This window comes from Populus alba, chromosome 17, assembly GCF_005239225.2.
Source record: "Populus alba chromosome 17, ASM523922v2, whole genome shotgun sequence".
Classification (NCBI taxonomy): Eukaryota; Viridiplantae; Streptophyta; class Magnoliopsida; order Malpighiales; family Salicaceae; genus Populus; species Populus alba.
Genome location: NC_133300.1, coordinates 8,039,563 through 8,044,706, shown reverse-complemented (window position 1 = coordinate 8,044,706; position 5,144 = coordinate 8,039,563).

Here is a 5,144-nt window from a genome sequence, read left to right as displayed (position 1 = left end):
GAATTTGATCTCACACGCAGGAGCATATTGTGGCCACGTAATTGCTTTAGAGATTGAGAGGATCTGATTCAACTTGATTGCAGACCTTGATCTGCTAAACCGTACGTCTGCTTCAGCGAACAGGCTTACAGTCATAGCTCCTGATTAAGAACGAAAGGCTATCTACTGAGAGCATGATCTGTGCCCGGAGCTGCAACTTAGGTCCATTTCCTTTTCATGCACGCGAGGAAGACATAGATGGACTTGGCTCCAATCACCAGCAAGGAGAACGACGTTTCCTTGAGTCATTGACATTGGGAATGGTGAGGCATCGAAGGACTTCAGCATTGAAATCATGGAAATGGACAGCACTTGCACCCTGATGCAGCAAAACAAGAAGCTCAAGAAAGATGTAGATTTTCCAATAGAGAAACAAGGAACTTCAGATGAGAAACTGATGTCAAAGATGCACAAATTTAACTCAATGAATGCAAGGATCTCAGGAAGTACATGACAGACACCCAAGCACAAAAACATGTAAATTTCATTACAAAGCTAACAATTTATGAAAGCATTGATTTTTTCAAATGTTCTACCTTGAATTTTTTCATTACAATCTCAGATCGGTTTCTGGCCACTTTTTTTTTTCTTTCAATTGCTTCTCTAAAAACACAACTTTCTTGTCTTTTTCCATTATTGTTGCTCCACAAACTTCCTCAATTTCTCTTTAGTGAAGATCCTAAAGTCATCACAATCAAAGGCACCCATTGTCTTCGCCCACAACCCAGATAATCTGTTGCTCTCATCCATTGAGCTTTCCATTTAACTTTTCCTTGTAGTATTCTCAGGAGTTTTGTCTTCCATGCTATCCATGCTGAGACAGAAGCAACCCAGCTACCAGCCAACCAAGCCAAGACAAAGAAAACAGCCGAAAATAGAAGACAACACCAGCTCATCCATGCAGGAACGAAGGGACCACGCAGATTCAGCTCATCCATGCAGAGACAAACACCAGCCATCCATGCAAAGACGCAAAACTTCAAGCTGTGCATGCAGAGGCAGAGGAAAACCATCCAAATAACAGCAAAAACAAATTAATGCGCTAGCAGCCAAGAACAGTGGACTGATGTAACCATATCATTCAATAGTTTCACCCACATTTAACTAGTGTTTTACCCCTGTTATAGATTTGATGTTTTATATATATATATATATATATATATATATATATATATATATATATATATATATATACCTTCATATTCTTTATTTTATGTTTTGAAAGCACTTTTAGATGAAAGATGCAAAAAGAGTAAATTGAAGGTAATTAATAGATTTGATGTTCAGTCGATGTTTTGTGCAGAGCATGAGTTCTAGAGGTCGAAATGAAGTGATTCTAGTGACATTAAAAAGATAACATCCATACCTTTCTGTAAATTTAATGCAAAAAAAATAAAAAGAGAGAGATCATGGAAATCACATCCTTCAAAGTCAAATCTTGCATTCTACCAATGTTGACCTTTGGTCATTCAAAATTCAATATCTGGAGCTGCAGAAGTCCAATTGATGCAAACTCAATTTTTTTGGATTTCTGATTTAAAGACCTATTAACACTCCAAATTTTAGCAAAAAAAATGTCACCTAAAGGAGATATTAATTTTCAAAGATGACAACTGAATTCTGCCAACAAACAAGTTTCGTGAAGGAACATGTCCAAATTATGTTTCGAAGCATCTAAACCGGTGTCCAAGTTTTTATTTCAGCAATTTAGCTCCTCTAAGTCCAAGCTTGAAGATTTAATGCAAAGTTATTTCTCCTTTTTAGGAAAATAGTTATTGAAGTACTTAAATGTAAATTGTCAACTTAAGGGAGGACTATTTTATAAAATAGGGACTAGAGTTTCTTAGCATATAAAAAGAAAGAGAGAAGGGAAAGAGGGCAAAAGAAGATAGGGTGGTAGCCAGAAGTGAAGAAACACAAACTCTCCTCTCTACAAACCAGAAATAATGCTTTCTTCTCTCTTTAGGAGTAGATGTTCCATAGATATGCAAGGATAAACTCGTTTTCTTAGTTGCAAGGACGCAACAAACCTTCGGATTTCAAGAACTGTGAGATTTATTCTTTCTTTTATTTTCAATTTATATTATGAATGAGTATGATTATTTTTCTATGCATATTTTCTATGATAGTTGTTGATAATTGCTAGAGTTATCATTGTAAACAATCTATTGCTAAGTTTGATATCAAAACCGGAATTGTGATATATGAACTTGCAAAGCAACTAAGCATGATAATCGTGGCAGAACTCCATTATTAAACTTAGGGAGAACACTCGAATAAAGGAACACAAGCTGCAGACAGCTTGGTTGTCAAGATATCAATCAATTTATCTAATTCTTAGGGCTGCCATTGAACTAAATTATTAATGCGGACATTGTGATTGTTTGTTGGTTAAGGTTAGTTATACGGCGAATCCATTAATTAACCAATGTTAAGAAAAGATAAAAAATTCAGAATATAAATTGAAATTTCGTTTCAAGGATTAGTTCTAATTTTTATTGGTGGATGTGTGCTTGCGACCAAGGTTTGTTTTCTTAATAAATTTTGGTTTCAATTGATTTTGTTTGCTAGTTTCATTTCTTTCATAGTTTAAATCATCACAAATTAAAACCCCCCCATTGCATAACATATAGCCTAAAAATCTGAACTAAACTTTTCTTATGGGATCGACCTTTTATTTGCTTTATAATATCTTCTGTGTTGTTTTTTAAGCTAGGGTAATTAATTTGTGCGACCACAACATCGCAACAACAGCAGTTCATCCATGCAGAGACAAGGAACCCTACAGAAACCCATGCACATCCAAACCACACTGAAAAAATCAAAGGAGCTTATTACAAAATAAGAGCCAAAACATCCCATCAGCTCACCCAAGCAACAACGTAGACTCCATACAGCCACGAGCCAAAGAACCAACAGCAACCCATAAGCTATTCCATGCAAGGATGTGGAAATCTTCAACTAACCATGCAGAGAAGAAAGAGACCTAGCCAAGAAACAACCAAAACAAATAAATACATTATCAGCCAAGAACAGGAGACAGAGGCTCATCAATGCAGGGACGAGAAAACCATACATGTCCAAGCTACACCAAGAAGCAAAGAAGCTCCATTCAGCTAGCAACATTGTAGGTGATTTTTTCATGGAAATACAAAATAGTGTAAAACAATATCTGGATTTTCTTGAAGATAGTCTCAACTGATTTTACGGTGTTATTAAAAATACGCATGTTTCTTTCTTCCCAAATCAAATACACTAGAATAGCAAGAGATAGTCTTCTCATTCTTGGCTGCAGCCCTTTTTTTTTTTTTGTACAACTCGAATGGCTATGTTTAAGGAAGGCATACTATTATGAAGCTTGAGCCAGAATCTAGCCTTGCTCCAAAGAAAAGATGACCAATCACAACTGAAGAAGAGATGAGCGTGAGATTCATCAGTATTCTAACAAAGAGGGCATGTAGGATCAAAGGAAAGAAACTGCAATCGGTCTCTTGTTCGCAGCTTGCTCAACATTGCCAGCCATAAGGAGAAGTTGTGCCTTGGAAGAGACAACTGTTCTCAAACTACACTAGCCCACTAGACAGTATCAGCTTTATATTTGAAAAAATCATATGCATTGGCTGTAAAAGACCCCAATCTAGAGTGCCAGCTTGAGAGTAATTGTTACACTGAAGCAACCCCACCACATAGATCAATCATTTTGTTACGGAGAGAGAAGATTGACTTCCATAAGGGAGAATAGGTCTTCTTAGCATACGAGGACCAAATAGAGGTATGCGGAATGTAGTAATGATCTACCCATGGAATCCAAAGGGAATCTGACTTCAAATGAATGTTCTAGAGATGCTTGGCAAAAAAACTATCATTTCTAGCTTTGATATCAAGAACCGCTAGACCCCCTTCCTCTTTTGGAAAACACACCTGCTTCCAAGCAACAAAAGCAGATTTACTTCTAAGCACATCCCCATTCCATAGGAAATTTTGACTCGAACGAGCAATCTTGTTAATAACTATGGCTGGAATTGGAAAGATACTAATCCAAAAACTGCACCATACCCTGCAAAGACCGATTTTAATTAACTCCAGCCGACCAGCATAAGAGAGATGCTTTCCCATCCAACTCTAAATAGCTAATTCTAACTTGTGAATAAGAGGAGAGAATTGGCTGGCAAGAAGGCTGTAAGGGCTGAGAGGAACACCAAAGTACTTAAAGGGAAAGCTCCCGTCAGTGAACTAAGAGAGACAGAGAATGGCCTGCTTCATATCCCCCGAAACATCAATAAAGAATATAGAAGATTTAGCTACATTAATTACAAGGCCAGATGTCTCCCCAAAAACACTAAGCTGGTGAAGAATAATGCTAACAGAGACCATGTCACAACGGCAGAGCAAGAGAATGTCATCAACAAACCGAGATGACTGATTCCCAAAGCTTGGTATTTAGGATGAAAGTGGAAGCCAAGATGCTGAGTATTTATTTTCAGTAACCTAGACAAGTACTGCATGCAAATAATGAATAGATAGGGAGATAATGGATCTCTTTGCCGAACACCACACTTACCTTGCAAGAAGCCAAAGACACTACCATTAAGGCAGATAGAAAACGAGGCAGACTCAACACATTTCATAATAAGATGAACAAACCTAGCAGGGAACCTGATGCGGATCAGCCCAATACTAAGCATAATCATGCCAACGATCCATTGGAGGTGCCAATTGGGTCAATCATAAGAGCTAGGGTAAAGAAGCTTAAAGAAGAATTGAATGGGCTTGTTCAAAACTTATGGAGCAAGATGGACCTAGAAGGGCTTGGGACATTTAAGGAGAATGAAGGATAGCCTTTAATTCATCTAGTTCAGGTCCAAGAAGAGCCCAATTCATGTGGAACAAGGGGTTGATATGTCCGGCCCAATACCAGCCTTGTTAGGCTTGTTTTGTTTCCTAATGCTACAAGGATAAAAAGCCGGCAATTTATTCTCCTAATTAAGTAAGGAAGTTGGCCATATCTTATTCCTAAACAGGGGAGGACTATTTAATGCTTTTCCTAACATAGGAAGGAAAGTAATTAAATCAGCAACAAAGGAGGAAATTTATCCAAGCTAATC